This window comes from Toxotes jaculatrix, chromosome 16 (genome assembly GCF_017976425.1).
Source record: "Toxotes jaculatrix isolate fToxJac2 chromosome 16, fToxJac2.pri, whole genome shotgun sequence".
NCBI lineage: Eukaryota > Metazoa > Chordata > Actinopteri > Toxotidae > Toxotes > Toxotes jaculatrix.
The window spans coordinates 536975-552910 of NC_054409.1; the positions used below are offsets into that span (position 1 = coordinate 536975).

Consider the following 15936-nt stretch of genomic DNA (forward strand, 5'->3'; position numbering starts at 1 on the left):
TGAAAAGTCAAACATCTTTGTATAGCGGCAGGGAAAAGTACACGGCAGACAGATGGGCGGAGTTGCTAAGTGGCGGCAATTGATAAGCTGGCTTACAAACGCGACAAGTGACGGTTGTACCAAGAGCTTGATTTGGACGTCAAACGCTTGGGCCTCATCGCTTCTCGGCCTTTTGGCTAAGATCAAGTGTAGTATCTGTTCTTATCAGTTTAATATCTGATATGTCCCCTATATGGGGACAACGTATTAAACCCATTTTTAGGAGAGGGAGCTGAAAAGGGAGCTTGCTCCGCTCACTCCACGCATCGACCTGGCATTGCAGTGCCGCCGGGAACGGTGCACCTTTCTCTTGCTTTGTAGAAAATCAAGCTCTGACACACATGTTTAGTTAGGAGTTAAACTTTTACAGTGGCTGAAGGAAAAGGCGGCTAAGTTTTTATCAAGTGAATTGTGTACAACCAGTCAGTTGATTTACTGATATCACCCAGGGAACCCCGCTCAACAACACAGTGCACTTCAGCTACGATGATTGGTCGCGGACTCCCTGAAGACGCCTGATGGTTTCCCAGACGTTGTAGTCTCCATGTAAAAGCCAGGCCTGGAGGGGAGGCTGGGATTTAGCACGCGGCAAGCCAAGGGAGGCGCACCGCGACGGTGGTAGCTGGGACGACTAGGGTCCTCAGCTGCTCTCTGAGACAGGCCTGTTCTGACTCTTGTTTCTCTTCATAACGCACAAGTCTTTCGCCTTTTACTAAAGACTTCCGTGGAGAGGAACACCAATGAGTTGAAGTTATTTTTGGCTGGCTTGGCCTTATGGCTGAGCCTTTTGAGTTGGTGAAAAGTCAAACATCTTTATAGAGCGCCACAAGTGTGAGCTCCCCTGTCCGACATTGCCCTTTCTTTGCGGAAGAAATGTGTGCCAGATGTTGTCATTTCGCTGGTATACTTTATTTTTAGGCTTTGGTGGGGATGCTGGCGTCTTTGAGACAAGAAAAGTGTACATGATGACAAGAAAAAAAGAAATAACGCTACTGAATGAACTTATTTCTTCAATGTGACAGATGATGCTTGAAAAATATACAGTTGTAAGAAGCAAAGGAAACAAGAGAAGCTTTTACAAAAACAAGGTTCATGCAGCATTTTCACTTTGCACTCATCAAACACACATTCACAGATGACTACATGAATACATGACTTTATGTGTGTACAGGTCTAGTGTTTTTTGTTTTTTTTTTTGATTCTTTGACAGAGGCACAGGTACTGACATAGGTCTGAGATGCTAAGAGAGAGAGAGAGGTTAGGGCGAGGGAATGCATTATGCCAGAGAGTGTCCTCACAAAGATATAAGTACCAGTACGTGTGAGTGTGTGTGTGTGTGTGTTTGTCCTTTGATGCCTTTGATGTATCAACATTCTACAGTCTGATGTCAGAGGCTGCAGTAAGTGGACACACAGCCAGAGACAAGTTCAGAAGTCAAACAGGAGCAGAAACAGTTGGACTGGACAGGACTTGCTCATGATTTAGGAAGAAAGAAGCACTCAGATATTTCTGCACAATTATTGACAAGGAAGGGAGGAGCTACTGCTGTTACGAGGACAAGAGGAAACCACAGGAGAGTCCAGATCAGCTCCAAGGTTTTCAGTAAGTCAATACATGTTAGTAGTTCATTTAGTCAAATGTTTTGAAAAGTGTCCCACGTGGGCCTTTGCTTTCTTTCCCAAGAGACAGCTTGACTAGTGGCATTTGACACAGTGAAATGCTCTGTTTTTGGCAGAGCAGTGCATGATGGGTAGATCCAACAAAGCGCGTTTGCCGCACGCCGCAGCCTATTTGCAGCAGTGTTTGTGTCTTTTCAGCCACAAATGTAACATACAAAGGGGAGCTGATGCTCAGGGCACTGAAATGTGGGATTATGCATTGTAGGCACCGTCAGCCAGAGCGCTGTGCCTGGTGACCACCACCCGCTCTCTTCCAACTGCAGCTCATACTTACCTGGCAGGGGAGATACCATGATCAACAAGGTGGTTCACCCAGGGTGAGGCTCAGCCATTGCACTCCGGCTGTGCTGACCCCTGCGAATTCCCCAAATGTGGGAATCTCGACTGCATAATTTCTGGTAGTGGGGGACTGCGTTCGCGCTCTCCCCTGTCGCGTGCGTGTAGAAGAAAACACAATGTGTGAGGAATGCCCATGTGCTAACCTGTTGAAGGCTCTCCATTTTGTGAAGTGGCTTTGTTGATTTAGAGTTACATGGCAGCTTTTGCAGTCTGTCCACAAAGCGGCAGTGTTGCTCTGCAGAAGCTCTCTGGCGTACGCTGCAGAGTGGCGTGTTTAGTCATGACAATTCCCTGTGTTCCCATTGGAATTGGGGAAGTGGGCGTGGCCTTTCCATGACAAAATGAAGTGTGAGCTCTCCTGTCCGACTTTGCTGCTTGTTTGTGGAAGAAATGCGTGCTAGATGTTGTTCTAGTATGCTTTATTTCCAGGCTTTGGTGTGGAACACCAATGAGTTGAAGCTATTTTTGGCCGGCTTTGCCGTATGGCTGAGCCTTTTGAGTTGGTGAAAAGTCAAACATCTTTGTATAGCGGCAGGGAAAAGTACACGGCAGACAGATGGGCGGAGTTGCTAAGTGGCGGCAATTGATAAGCTGGCTTACAAACGCGACAAGTGACGGTTGTACCAAGAGCTTGATTTGGACGTCAAACGCTTGGGCCTCATCGCTTCTCGGCCTTTTGGCTAAGATCAAGTGTAGTATCTGTTCTTATCAGTTTAATATCTGATATGTCCCCTATATGGGGACAACGTATTAAACCCATTTTTAGGAGAGGGAGCTGAAAAGGTAGCTTGCTCCGCTCACTCCACGCATCGACCTGGCATTGCAGTGCCGCCGGGAACGGTGCACCTTTCTCTTGCTTTGTAGAAAATCAAGCTCTGACACACATGTTTAGTTAGGAGTCAAACTTTTACAGTGGCTGAAGGAAAAGGCGGCTAAGTTTTTATCAAGTGAATTGTGCACAACCAGTCAGTTGATTTACTGATATCACCCAGGGAACCCCGCTCAACAACACAGTGCACTTCAGCTACGATGATTGGTCGCGGACTCCCTGAAGACGCCTGATGGTTTCCCAGACGTTGTAGTCTCCATGTAAAAGCCAGGCCTGGAGGGGAGGCTGGGATTTAGCACGCGGCAAGCCAAGGGAGGCGCACCGCGACGGTGGTACCTGGGACGACTAGGGTCCTCAGCTGCTCTCTGAGACAGGCCTGTTGTGACTCTTGTTTCTCTTCATAACGCACAAGTCTTTCGCCTTTTACTAAAGACTTCCGTGGAGAGGAACACCAATGAGTTGAAGTTATTTTTGGCTGGCTTGGCCTTATGGCTGAGCCTTTTGAGTTGGTGAAAAGTCAAACATCTTTATAGAGCGCCACAAGTGTGAGCTCCCCTGTCCGACATTGCCCTTTCTTTGCGGAAGAAATGTGTGCCAGATGTTGTCATTTCGCTGGTATACTTTATTTTTAGGCTTTGGTGGGGATGCTGGCGTCTTTGAGACAAGAAAAGTGTACATGATGACAAGAAAAAAAGAAATAACGCTACTGAATGAACTTATTTCTTCAATGTGACAGATGATGCTTGAAAAATATACAGTTGTAAGAAGCAAAGGAAACAAGAGAAGCTTTTACAAAAACAAGGTTCATGCAGCATTTTCACTTTGCACTCATCAAACACACATTCACAGATGACTACATGAATACATGACTTTATGTGTGTACAGGTCTAGTGTTTTTTGTTTTTTTTTTGGATTCTTTGACAGAGGCACAGGTACTGACATAGGTCTGAGATGCTAAGAGAGAGAGAGAGGTTAGGGCGAGGGAATGCATTATGCCAGAGAGTGTCCTCACAAAGATATAAGTACCAGTACGTGTGAGTGTGTGTGTTTGTCCTTTGATGCCTTTGATGTATCAACATTCTACAGTCTGATGTCAGAGGCTGCAGTAAGTGGACACACAGCCAGAGACAAGTTCAGAAGTCAAACAGGAGCAGAAACAGTTGGACTGGACAGGACTTGCTCATGATTTAGGAAGAAAGAAGCACTCAGATATTTCTGCACAATTATTGACAAGGAAGGGAGGAGCTACTGCTGTTACGAGGACAAGAGGAAACCACAGGAGAGTCCAGATCAGCTCCAAGGTTTTCAGTAAGTCAATACATGTTAGTAGTTCATTTAGTCAAATGTTTTGAAAAGTGTCCCACGTGGGCCTTTGCTTTCTTTCCCAAGAGACAGCTTGACTAGTGGCATTTGACACAGTGAAATGCTCTGTTTTTGGCAGAGCAGTGCATGATGGGTAGATCCAACAAAGCGCGTTTGCCGCACGCCGCAGCCTATTTGCAGCAGTGTTTGTGTCTTTTCAGCCACAAATGTAACATACAAAGGGGAGCTGATGCTCAGGGCACTGAAATGTGGGATTATGCATTGTAGGCACCGTCAGCCAGAGCGCTGTGCCTGGTGACCACCACCCGCTCTCTTCCAACTGCAGCTCATACTTACCTGGCAGGGGAGATACCATGATCAACAAGGTGGTTCACCCAGGGTGAGGCTCAGCCATTGCACTCCGGCTGTGCTGACCCCTGCGAATTCCCCAAATGTGGGAATCTCGACTGCATAATTTCTGGTAGTGGGGGACTGCGTTCGCGCTCTCCCCTGTCGCGTGCGTGTAGAAGAAAACACAATGTGTCAGCAATGCCCATGTGCTAACCTGTTGAAGGCTCTCCATTTTGTGAAGTGGCTTTGTTGATTTAGAGTTACATGTCAGCTTTTGCAGTCTGTCCACAAAGCGGCAGTGTTGCTCTGCAGAAGCTCTCTGGCGTACGCTGCAGAGTGGCGTGTTTAGTCATGACAATTCCCTGTGTTCCCATTGGAATTGGGGAAGTGGGCGTGGCCTTTCCATGACAAAATGAAGTGTGAGCTCTCCTGTCCGACTTTGCTGCTTGTTTGTGGAAGAAATGCGTGCTAGATGTTGTTCTAGTATGCTTTATTTCCAGGCTTTGGTGTGGAACACCAATGAGTTGAAGCTATTTTTGGCCGGCTTTGCCGTATGGCTGAGCCTTTTGAGTTGGTGAAAAGTCAAACATCTTTGTATAGCGGCAGGGAAAAGTACACGGCAGACAGATGGGCGGAGTTGCTAAGTGGCGGCAATTGATAAGCTGGCTTACAAACGCGACAAGTGACGGTTGTACCAAGAGCTTGATTTGGACGTCAAACGCTTGGGCCTCATCGCTTCTCGGCCTTTTGGCTAAGATCAAGTGTAGTATCTGTTCTTATCAGTTTAATATCTGATATGTCCCCTATATGGGGACAACGTATTAAACCCATTTTTAGGAGAGGGAGCTGAAAAGGTAGCTTGCTCCGCTCACTCCACGCATCGACCTGGCATTGCAGTGCCGCCGGGAACGGTGCACCTTTCTCTTGCTTTGTAGAAAATCAAGCTCTGACACACGTTTAGTTAGGAGTCAAACTTTTACAGTGGCTGAAGGAAAAGGCGGCTAAGTTTTTATCAAGTGAATTGTGCACAACCAGTCAGTTGATTTACTGATATCACCCAGGGAACCCCGCTCAACAACACAGTGCACTTCAGCTACGATGATTGGTCGCGGACTCCCTGAAGACGCCTGATGGTTTCCCAGACGTTGTAGTCTCCATGTAAAAGCCAGGCCTGGAGGGGAGGCTGGGATTTAGCACGCGGCAAGCCAAGGGAGGCGCACCGCGACGGTGGTAGCTGGGACGACTAGGGTCCTCAGCTGCTCTCTGAGACAGGCCTGTTGTGACTCTTGTTTCTCTTCATAACGCACAAGTCTTTCGCCTTTTACTAAAGACTTCCGTGGAGAGGAACACCAATGAGTTGAAGTTATTTTTGGCTGGCTTGGCCTCATGGCTGAGCCTTTTGAGTTGGTGAAAAGTCAAACATCTTTATAGAGCGCCACAAGTGTGAGCTCCCCTGTCCGACATTGCCCTTTCTTTGCGGAAGAAATGTGTGCCAGATGTTGTCATTTCGCTGGTATACTTTATTTTTAGGCTTTGGTGGGGATGCTGGCGTCTTTGAGACAAGAAAAGTGTAGATGATGACAAGAAAAAAAGAAATAACGCTACTGAATGAACTTATTTCTTCAATGTGACAGATGATGCTTGAAAAATATACAGTTGTAAGAAGCAAAGGAAACAAGAGAAGCTTTTACAAAAACAAGGTTCATGCAGCATTTTCACTTTGCACTCATCAAACACACATTCACAGATGACTACATGAATACATGACTTTATGTGTGTACAGGTCTAGTGTTTTGTTTTTTTTTTGGATTCTTTGACAGAGGCACAGGTACTGACATAGGTCTGAGATGCTAAGAGAGAGAGAGAGGTTAGGGCAAGGGAATGCATTATGCCAGAGAGTGTCCTCACAAAGATATAAGTACCAGTACGTGTGAGTGTGTGTGTGTGTGTTTGTCCTTTGATGCCTTTGATGTATCAACATTCTACAGTCTGATGTCAGAGGCTGCAGTAAGTGGACACACAGCCAGAGACAAGTTCAGAAGTCAAACAGGAGCAGAAACAGTTGGACTGGACAGGACTTGCTCATGATTTAGGAAGAAAGAAGCACTCAGATATTTCTGCACAATTATTGACAAGGAAGGGAGGAGCTACTGCTGTTACGAGGACAAGAGGAAACCACAGGAGAGTCCAAATCAGCTCCAAGGTTTTCAGTAAGTCAATACATGTTAGTAGTTCATTTAGTCAAATGTTTTGAAAAGTGTCCCACATGGGCCTTTGCTTTCTTTCCCAAGAGACAGCTTGACTAGTGGCATTTGACACAGTGAAATGCTCTGTTTTTGGCAGAGCAGTGCATGATGGGTAGATCCAACAAAGCGCGTTTGCCGCACGCCGCAGCCTATTTGCAGCAGTGTTTGTGTCTTTTCAGCCATAAATGTAACATACAAAGGGGAGCTGATGCTCAGGGCACTGAAATGTGGGATTATGCATTGTAGGCACCGTCAGCCAGAGCGCTGTGCCTGGTGACCACCACCCGCTCTCTTCCAACTGCAGCTCATACTTACCTGGCAGGGGAGATACCATGATCAACAAGGTGGTTCACCCAGGGTGAGGCTCAGCCATTGCACTCCGGCTGTGCTGACCCCTGCAAATTCCCCAAATGTGGGAATCTCGACTGCATAATTTCTGGTAGTGGGGGACTGCGTTCGCGCTCTCCCCTGTCGCGTGCATGTAGAAGAAAACACAATGTGTCAGGAATGCCCATGTGCTAACTTGTTGAAGGCTCTCCATTTTGTGAAGTGGCTTTGTTGATTTAGAGTTACATGTCAGCTTTTGCAGTCTGTCCACAAAGCGGCAGTGTTGCTCTGCAGAAGCTCTCTGGCGTACTCTGCAGAGTGGCGTGTTTAGTCATGACAATTCCCTGTGTTCCCATTGGAATTGGGGAAGTGGGCGTGGCCTTTCCATGACAAAATGAAGTGTGAGCTCTCCTGTCCGACTTTGCTGCTTGTTTGTGGAAGAAATGCGTGCTAGATGTTGTTCTAGTATGCTTTATTTCCAGGCTTTGGTGTGGAACACCAATGAGTTGAAGCTATTTTTGGCCGGCTTTGCCGTATGGCTGAGCCTTTTGAGTTGGTGAAAAGTCAAACATCTTTGTATAGCGGCAGGGAAAAGTACACGGCAGACAGATGGGCGGAGTTGCTAAGTGGCGGCAATTGATAAGCTGGCTTACAAACGCGACAAGTGACGGTTGTACCAAGAGCTTGATTTGGACGTCAAACGCTTGGGCCTCATCGCTTCTCGGCCTTTTGGCTAAGATCAAGTGTAGTATCTGTTCTTATCAGTTTAATATCTGATATGTCCCCTATATGGGGACAACGTATTAAACCCATTTTTAGGAGAGGGAGCTGAAAAGGGAGCTTGCTCCGCTCACTCCACGCATCGACCTGGCATTGCAGTGCCGCCGGGAACGGTGCACCTTTCTCTTGCTTTGTAGAAAATCAAGCTCTGACACACATGTTTAGTTAGGAGTTAAACTTTTACAGTGGCTGAAGGAAAAGGCGGCTAAGTTTTTATCAAGTGAATTGTGTACAACCAGTCAGTTGATTTACTGATATCACCCAGGGAACCCCGCTCAACAACACAGTGCACTTCAGCTACGATGATTGGTCGCGGACTCCCTGAAGACGCCTGATGGTTTCCCAGACGTTGTAGTCTCCATGTAAAAGCCAGGCCTGGAGGGGAGGCTGGGATTTAGCACGCGGCAAGCCAAGGGAGGCGCACCGCGACGGTGGTAGCTGGGACGACTAGGGTCCTCAGCTGCTCTCTGAGACAGGCCTGTTCTGACTCTTGTTTCTCTTCATAACGCACAAGTCTTTCGCCTTTTACTAAAGACTTCCGTGGAGAGGAACACCAATGAGTTGAAGTTATTTTTGGCTGGCTTGGCCTTATGGCTGAGCCTTTTGAGTTGGTGAAAAGTCAAACATCTTTATAGAGCGCCACAAGTGTGAGCTCCCCTGTCCGACATTGCCCTTTCTTTGCGGAAGAAATGTGTGCCAGATGTTGTCATTTCGCTGGTATACTTTATTTTTAGGCTTTGGTGGGGATGCTGGCGTCTTTGAGACAAGAAAAGTGTACATGATGACAAGAAAAAAAGAAATAACGCTACTGAATGAACTTATTTCTTCAATGTGACAGATGATGCTTGAAAAATATACAGTTGTAAGAAGCAAAGGAAACAAGAGAAGCTTTTACAAAAACAAGGTTCATGCAGCATTTTCACTTTGCACTCATCAAACACACATTCACAGATGACTACATGAATACATGACTTTATGTGTGTACAGGTCTAGTGTTTTTTGTTTTTTTTTTTGATTCTTTGACAGAGGCACAGGTACTGACATAGGTCTGAGATGCTAAGAGAGAGAGAGAGGTTAGGGCGAGGGAATGCATTATGCCAGAGAGTGTCCTCACAAAGATATAAGTACCAGTACGTGTGAGTGTGTGTGTGTGTGTGTTTGTCCTTTGATGCCTTTGATGTATCAACATTCTACAGTCTGATGTCAGAGGCTGCAGTAAGTGGACACACAGCCAGAGACAAGTTCAGAAGTCAAACAGGAGCAGAAACAGTTGGACTGGACAGGACTTGCTCATGATTTAGGAAGAAAGAAGCACTCAGATATTTCTGCACAATTATTGACAAGGAAGGGAGGAGCTACTGCTGTTACGAGGACAAGAGGAAACCACAGGAGAGTCCAGATCAGCTCCAAGGTTTTCAGTAAGTCAATACATGTTAGTAGTTCATTTAGTCAAATGTTTTGAAAAGTGTCCCACGTGGGCCTTTGCTTTCTTTCCCAAGAGACAGCTTGACTAGTGGCATTTGACACAGTGAAATGCTCTGTTTTTGGCAGAGCAGTGCATGATGGGTAGATCCAACAAAGCGCGTTTGCCGCACGCCGCAGCCTATTTGCAGCAGTGTTTGTGTCTTTTCAGCCACAAATGTAACATACAAAGGGGAGCTGATGCTCAGGGCACTGAAATGTGGGATTATGCATTGTAGGCACCGTCAGCCAGAGCGCTGTGCCTGGTGACCACCACCCGCTCTCTTCCAACTGCAGCTCATACTTACCTGGCAGGGGAGATACCATGATCAACAAGGTGGTTCACCCAGGGTGAGGCTCAGCCATTGCACTCCGGCTGTGCTGACCCCTGCGAATTCCCCAAATGTGGGAATCTCGACTGCATAATTTCTGGTAGTGGGGGACTGCGTTCGCGCTCTCCCCTGTCGCGTGCGTGTAGAAGAAAACACAATGTGTGAGGAATGCCCATGTGCTAACCTGTTGAAGGCTCTCCATTTTGTGAAGTGGCTTTGTTGATTTAGAGTTACATGGCAGCTTTTGCAGTCTGTCCACAAAGCGGCAGTGTTGCTCTGCAGAAGCTCTCTGGCGTACGCTGCAGAGTGGCGTGTTTAGTCATGACAATTCCCTGTGTTCCCATTGGAATTGGGGAAGTGGGCGTGGCCTTTCCATGACAAAATGAAGTGTGAGCTCTCCTGTCCGACTTTGCTGCTTGTTTGTGGAAGAAATGCGTGCTAGATGTTGTTCTAGTATGCTTTATTTCCAGGCTTTGGTGTGGAACACCAATGAGTTGAAGCTATTTTTGGCCGGCTTTGCCGTATGGCTGAGCCTTTTGAGTTGGTGAAAAGTCAAACATCTTTGTATAGCGGCAGGGAAAAGTACACGGCAGACAGATGGGCGGAGTTGCTAAGTGGCGGCAATTGATAAGCTGGCTTACAAACGCGACAAGTGACGGTTGTACCAAGAGCTTGATTTGGACGTCAAACGCTTGGGCCTCATCGCTTCTCGGCCTTTTGGCTAAGATCAAGTGTAGTATCTGTTCTTATCAGTTTAATATCTGATATGTCCCCTATATGGGGACAACGTATTAAACCCATTTTTAGGAGAGGGAGCTGAAAAGGTAGCTTGCTCCGCTCACTCCACGCATCGACCTGGCATTGCAGTGCCGCCGGGAACGGTGCACCTTTCTCTTGCTTTGTAGAAAATCAAGCTCTGACACACATGTTTAGTTAGGAGTCAAACTTTTACAGTGGCTGAAGGAAAAGGCGGCTAAGTTTTTATCAAGTGAATTGTGCACAACCAGTCAGTTGATTTACTGATATCACCCAGGGAACCCCGCTCAACAACACAGTGCACTTCAGCTACGATGATTGGTCGCGGACTCCCTGAAGACGCCTGATGGTTTCCCAGACGTTGTAGTCTCCATGTAAAAGCCAGGCCTGGAGGGGAGGCTGGGATTTAGCACGCGGCAAGCCAAGGGAGGCGCACCGCGACGGTGGTACCTGGGACGACTAGGGTCCTCAGCTGCTCTCTGAGACAGGCCTGTTGTGACTCTTGTTTCTCTTCATAACGCACAAGTCTTTCGCCTTTTACTAAAGACTTCCGTGGAGAGGAACACCAATGAGTTGAAGTTATTTTTGGCTGGCTTGGCCTTATGGCTGAGCCTTTTGAGTTGGTGAAAAGTCAAACATCTTTATAGAGCGCCACAAGTGTGAGCTCCCCTGTCCGACATTGCCCTTTCTTTGCGGAAGAAATGTGTGCCAGATGTTGTCATTTCGCTGGTATACTTTATTTTTAGGCTTTGGTGGGGATGCTGGCGTCTTTGAGACAAGAAAAGTGTAGATGATGACAAGAAAAAAAGAAATAACGCTACTGAATGAACTTATTTCTTCAATGTGACAGATGATGCTTGAAAAATATACAGTTGTAAGAAGCAAAGGAAACAAGAGAAGCTTTTACAAAAACAAGGTTCATGCAGCATTTTCACTTTGCACTCATCAAACACACATTCACAGATGACTACATGAATACATGACTTTATGTGTGTACAGGTCTAGTGTTTTTTGTTTTTTTTTTGGATTCTTTGACAGAGGCACAGGTACTGACATAGGTCTGAGATGCTAAGAGAGAGAGAGAGGTTAGGGCGAGGGAATGCATTATGCCAGAGAGTGTCCTCACAAAGATATAAGTACCAGTACGTGTGAGTGTGTGTGTTTGTCCTTTGATGCCTTTGATGTATCAACATTCTACAGTCTGATGTCAGAGGCTGCAGTAAGTGGACACACAGCCAGAGACAAGTTCAGAAGTCAAACAGGAGCAGAAACAGTTGGACTGGACAGGACTTGCTCATGATTTAGGAAGAAAGAAGCACTCAGATATTTCTGCACAATTATTGACAAGGAAGGGAGGAGCTACTGCTGTTACGAGGACAAGAGGAAACCACAGGAGAGTCCAGATCAGCTCCAAGGTTTTCAGTAAGTCAATACATGTTAGTAGTTCATTTAGTCAAATGTTTTGAAAAGTGTCCCACGTGGGCCTTTGCTTTCTTTCCCAAGAGACAGCTTGACTAGTGGCATTTGACACAGTGAAATGCTCTGTTTTTGGCAGAGCAGTGCATGATGGGTAGATCCAACAAAGCGCGTTTGCCGCACGCCGCAGCCTATTTGCAGCAGTGTTTGTGTCTTTTCAGCCACAAATGTAACATACAAAGGGGAGCTGATGCTCAGGGCACTGAAATGTGGGATTATGCATTGTAGGCACCGTCAGCCAGAGCGCTGTGCCTGGTGACCACCACCCGCTCTCTTCCAACTGCAGCTCATACTTACCTGGCAGGGGAGATACCATGATCAACAAGGTGGTTCACCCAGGGTGAGGCTCAGCCATTGCACTCCGGCTGTGCTGACCCCTGCGAATTCCCCAAATGTGGGAATCTCGACTGCATAATTTCTGGTAGTGGGGGACTGCGTTCGCGCTCTCCCCTGTCGCGTGCGTGTAGAAGAAAACACAATGTGTCAGCAATGCCCATGTGCTAACCTGTTGAAGGCTCTCCATTTTGTGAAGTGGCTTTGTTGATTTAGAGTTACATGTCAGCTTTTGCAGTCTGTCCACAAAGCGGCAGTGTTGCTCTGCAGAAGCTCTCTGGCGTACGCTGCAGAGTGGCGTGTTTAGTCATGACAATTCCCTGTGTTCCCATTGGAATTGGGGAAGTGGGCGTGGCCTTTCCATGACAAAATGAAGTGTGAGCTCTCCTGTCCGACTTTGCTGCTTGTTTGTGGAAGAAATGCGTGCTAGATGTTGTTCTAGTATGCTTTATTTCCAGGCTTTGGTGTGGAACACCAATGAGTTGAAGCTATTTTTGGCCGGCTTTGCCGTATGGCTGAGCCTTTTGAGTTGGTGAAAAGTCAAACATCTTTGTATAGCGGCAGGGAAAAGTACACGGCAGACAGATGGGCGGAGTTGCTAAGTGGCGGCAATTGATAAGCTGGCTTACAAACGCGACAAGTGACGGTTGTACCAAGAGCTTGATTTGGACGTCAAACGCTTGGGCCTCATCGCTTCTCGGCCTTTTGGCTAAGATCAAGTGTAGTATCTGTTCTTATCAGTTTAATATCTGATATGTCCCCTATATGGGGACAACGTATTAAACCCATTTTTAGGAGAGGGAGCTGAAAAGGTAGCTTGCTCCGCTCACTCCACGCATCGACCTGGCATTGCAGTGCCGCCGGGAACGGTGCACCTTTCTCTTGCTTTGTAGAAAATCAAGCTCTGACACACGTTTAGTTAGGAGTCAAACTTTTACAGTGGCTGAAGGAAAAGGCGGCTAAGTTTTTATCAAGTGAATTGTGCACAACCAGTCAGTTGATTTACTGATATCACCCAGGGAACCCCGCTCAACAACACAGTGCACTTCAGCTACGATGATTGGTCGCGGACTCCCTGAAGACGCCTGATGGTTTCCCAGACGTTGTAGTCTCCATGTAAAAGCCAGGCCTGGAGGGGAGGCTGGGATTTAGCACGCGGCAAGCCAAGGGAGGCGCACCGCGACGGTGGTAGCTGGGACGACTAGGGTCCTCAGCTGCTCTCTGAGACAGGCCTGTTGTGACTCTTGTTTCTCTTCATAACGCACAAGTCTTTCGCCTTTTACTAAAGACTTCCGTGGAGAGGAACACCAATGAGTTGAAGTTATTTTTGGCTGGCTTGGCCTCATGGCTGAGCCTTTTGAGTTGGTGAAAAGTCAAACATCTTTATAGAGCGCCACAAGTGTGAGCTCCCCTGTCCGACATTGCCCTTTCTTTGCGGAAGAAATGTGTGCCAGATGTTGTCATTTCGCTGGTATACTTTATTTTTAGGCTTTGGTGGGGATGCTGGCGTCTTTGAGACAAGAAAAGTGTAGATGATGACAAGAAAAAAAGAAATAACGCTACTGAATGAACTTATTTCTTCAATGTGACAGATGATGCTTGAAAAATATACAGTTGTAAGAAGCAAAGGAAACAAGAGAAGCTTTTACAAAAACAAGGTTCATGCAGCATTTTCACTTTGCACTCATCAAACACACATTCACAGATGACTACATGAATACATGACTTTATGTGTGTACAGGTCTAGTGTTTTGTTTTTTTTTTGGATTCTTTGACAGAGGCACAGGTACTGACATAGGTCTGAGATGCTAAGAGAGAGAGAGAGGTTAGGGCAAGGGAATGCATTATGCCAGAGAGTGTCCTCACAAAGATATAAGTACCAGTACGTGTGAGTGTGTGTGTGTGTGTTTGTCCTTTGATGCCTTTGATGTATCAACATTCTACAGTCTGATGTCAGAGGCTGCAGTAAGTGGACACACAGCCAGAGACAAGTTCAGAAGTCAAACAGGAGCAGAAACAGTTGGACTGGACAGGACTTGCTCATGATTTAGGAAGAAAGAAGCACTCAGATATTTCTGCACAATTATTGACAAGGAAGGGAGGAGCTACTGCTGTTACGAGGACAAGAGGAAACCACAGGAGAGTCCAAATCAGCTCCAAGGTTTTCAGTAAGTCAATACATGTTAGTAGTTCATTTAGTCAAATGTTTTGAAAAGTGTCCCACATGGGCCTTTGCTTTCTTTCCCAAGAGACAGCTTGACTAGTGGCATTTGACACAGTGAAATGCTCTGTTTTTGGCAGAGCAGTGCATGATGGGTAGATCCAACAAAGCGCGTTTGCCGCACGCCGCAGCCTATTTGCAGCAGTGTTTGTGTCTTTTCAGCCATAAATGTAACATACAAAGGGGAGCTGATGCTCAGGGCACTGAAATGTGGGATTATGCATTGTAGGCACCGTCAGCCAGAGCGCTGTGCCTGGTGACCACCACCCGCTCTCTTCCAACTGCAGCTCATACTTACCTGGCAGGGGAGATACCATGATCAACAAGGTGGTTCACCCAGGGTGAGGCTCAGCCATTGCACTCCGGCTGTGCTGACCCCTGCAAATTCCCCAAATGTGGGAATCTCGACTGCATAATTTCTGGTAGTGGGGGACTGCGTTCGCGCTCTCCCCTGTCGCGTGCATGTAGAAGAAAACACAATGTGTCAGGAATGCCCATGTGCTAACCTGTTGAAGGCTCTCCATTTTGTGAAGTGGCTTTGTTGATTTAGAGTTACATGTCAGCTTTTGCAGTCTGTCCACAAAGCGGCAGTGTTGCTCTGCAGAAGCTCTCTGGCGTACTCTGCAGAGTGGCGTGTTTAGTCATGACAATTCCCTGTGTTCCCATTGGAATTGGGGAAGTGGGCGTGGCCTTTCCATGACAAAATGAAGTGTGAGCTCTCCTGTCCGACTTTGCTGCTTGTTTGTGGAAGAAATGCGTGCTAGATGTTGTTCTAGTATGCTTTATTTCCAGGCTTTGGTGTGGAACACCAATGAGTTGAAGCTATTTTTGGCCGGCTTTGCCGTATGGCTGAGCCTTTTGAGTTGGTGAAAAGTCAAACATCTTTGTATAGCGGCAGGGAAAAGTACACGGCAGACAGATGGGCGGAGTTGCTAAGTGGCGGCAATTGATAAGCTGGCTTACAAACGCGACAAGTGACGGTTGTACCAAGAGCTTGATTTGGACGTCAAACGCTTGGGCCTCATCGCTTCTCGGCCTTTTGGCTAAGATCAAGTGTAGTATCTGTTCTTATCAGTTTAATATCTGATATGTCCCCTATATGGGGACAACGTATTAAACCCATTTTTAGGAGAGGGAGCTGAAAAGGGAGCTTGCTCCGCTCACTCCACGCATCGACCTGGCATTGCAGTGCCGCCGGGAACGGTGCACCTTTCTCTTGCTTTGTAGAAAATCAAGCTCTGACACACATGTTTAGTTAGGAGTTAAACTTTTACAGTGGCTGAAGGAAAAGGCGGCTAAGTTTTTATCAAGTGAATTGTGTACAACCAGTCAGTTGATTTACTGATATCACCCAGGGAACCCCGCTCAACAACACAGTGCACTTCAGCTACGATGATTGGTCGCGGACTCCCTGAAGACGCCTGATGGTTTCCCAGACGTTGTAGTCTCCATGTAAAAGCCAGGC

At 46.8% G+C, this 15936-nt stretch overlaps 19 non-coding genes across 19 annotated transcripts; all 19 read left to right on the plus strand.

Annotated features, from left to right (window-relative positions):
• Nucleotides 1–156: 156 nt before the first annotated feature.
• LOC121196465 lies at nt 157–347 on the plus strand. The gene has a single exon (XR_005895921.1). It is a non-coding gene; the product is annotated as a U2 spliceosomal RNA (small nuclear RNA).
• Nucleotides 348–707: 360 nt separating this feature from the next.
• On the plus strand, nt 708–822 carry LOC121196162. The gene has a single exon (XR_005895637.1). It is a non-coding gene; the product is annotated as a U5 spliceosomal RNA (small nuclear RNA).
• A 1162-nt stretch (nt 823–1984) lies between these two features.
• Nucleotides 1985–2148, plus strand: LOC121196338. Its single transcript, XR_005895805.1, has one exon. It is a non-coding gene; the product is annotated as a U1 spliceosomal RNA (small nuclear RNA).
• A 569-nt stretch (nt 2149–2717) lies between these two features.
• LOC121196646 lies at nt 2718–2908 on the plus strand. The gene has a single exon (XR_005896090.1). It is a non-coding gene; the product is annotated as a U2 spliceosomal RNA (small nuclear RNA).
• A 360-nt stretch (nt 2909–3268) lies between these two features.
• Nucleotides 3269–3383, plus strand: LOC121196163. The gene has a single exon (XR_005895638.1). It is a non-coding gene; the product is annotated as a U5 spliceosomal RNA (small nuclear RNA).
• Nucleotides 3384–4537: 1154 nt separating this feature from the next.
• On the plus strand, nt 4538–4701 carry LOC121196350. Its single transcript, XR_005895816.1, has one exon. It is a non-coding gene; the product is annotated as a U1 spliceosomal RNA (small nuclear RNA).
• A 569-nt stretch (nt 4702–5270) lies between these two features.
• On the plus strand, nt 5271–5461 carry LOC121196647. Its single transcript, XR_005896091.1, has one exon. It is a non-coding gene; the product is annotated as a U2 spliceosomal RNA (small nuclear RNA).
• Nucleotides 5462–5819: 358 nt separating this feature from the next.
• On the plus strand, nt 5820–5931 carry LOC121196197. The gene has a single exon (XR_005895671.1). It is a non-coding gene; the product is annotated as a U5 spliceosomal RNA (small nuclear RNA).
• Nucleotides 5932–7092: 1161 nt separating this feature from the next.
• LOC121196412 lies at nt 7093–7256 on the plus strand. The gene has a single exon (XR_005895875.1). It is a non-coding gene; the product is annotated as a U1 spliceosomal RNA (small nuclear RNA).
• A 569-nt stretch (nt 7257–7825) lies between these two features.
• LOC121196467 lies at nt 7826–8016 on the plus strand. The gene has a single exon (XR_005895922.1). It is a non-coding gene; the product is annotated as a U2 spliceosomal RNA (small nuclear RNA).
• Nucleotides 8017–8376: 360 nt separating this feature from the next.
• On the plus strand, nt 8377–8491 carry LOC121196165. Its single transcript, XR_005895640.1, has one exon. It is a non-coding gene; the product is annotated as a U5 spliceosomal RNA (small nuclear RNA).
• A 1162-nt stretch (nt 8492–9653) lies between these two features.
• Nucleotides 9654–9817, plus strand: LOC121196362. The gene has a single exon (XR_005895827.1). It is a non-coding gene; the product is annotated as a U1 spliceosomal RNA (small nuclear RNA).
• A 569-nt stretch (nt 9818–10386) lies between these two features.
• On the plus strand, nt 10387–10577 carry LOC121196648. The gene has a single exon (XR_005896092.1). It is a non-coding gene; the product is annotated as a U2 spliceosomal RNA (small nuclear RNA).
• A 360-nt stretch (nt 10578–10937) lies between these two features.
• Nucleotides 10938–11052, plus strand: LOC121196166. Its single transcript, XR_005895641.1, has one exon. It is a non-coding gene; the product is annotated as a U5 spliceosomal RNA (small nuclear RNA).
• A 1154-nt stretch (nt 11053–12206) lies between these two features.
• LOC121196374 lies at nt 12207–12370 on the plus strand. The gene has a single exon (XR_005895839.1). It is a non-coding gene; the product is annotated as a U1 spliceosomal RNA (small nuclear RNA).
• A 569-nt stretch (nt 12371–12939) lies between these two features.
• On the plus strand, nt 12940–13130 carry LOC121196649. The gene has a single exon (XR_005896093.1). It is a non-coding gene; the product is annotated as a U2 spliceosomal RNA (small nuclear RNA).
• A 358-nt stretch (nt 13131–13488) lies between these two features.
• Nucleotides 13489–13600, plus strand: LOC121196199. Its single transcript, XR_005895673.1, has one exon. It is a non-coding gene; the product is annotated as a U5 spliceosomal RNA (small nuclear RNA).
• A 1161-nt stretch (nt 13601–14761) lies between these two features.
• On the plus strand, nt 14762–14925 carry LOC121196413. The gene has a single exon (XR_005895876.1). It is a non-coding gene; the product is annotated as a U1 spliceosomal RNA (small nuclear RNA).
• Nucleotides 14926–15494: 569 nt separating this feature from the next.
• Nucleotides 15495–15685, plus strand: LOC121196469. Its single transcript, XR_005895924.1, has one exon. It is a non-coding gene; the product is annotated as a U2 spliceosomal RNA (small nuclear RNA).
• The last annotated feature ends 251 nt before the right edge of the window (nt 15686–15936 follow it).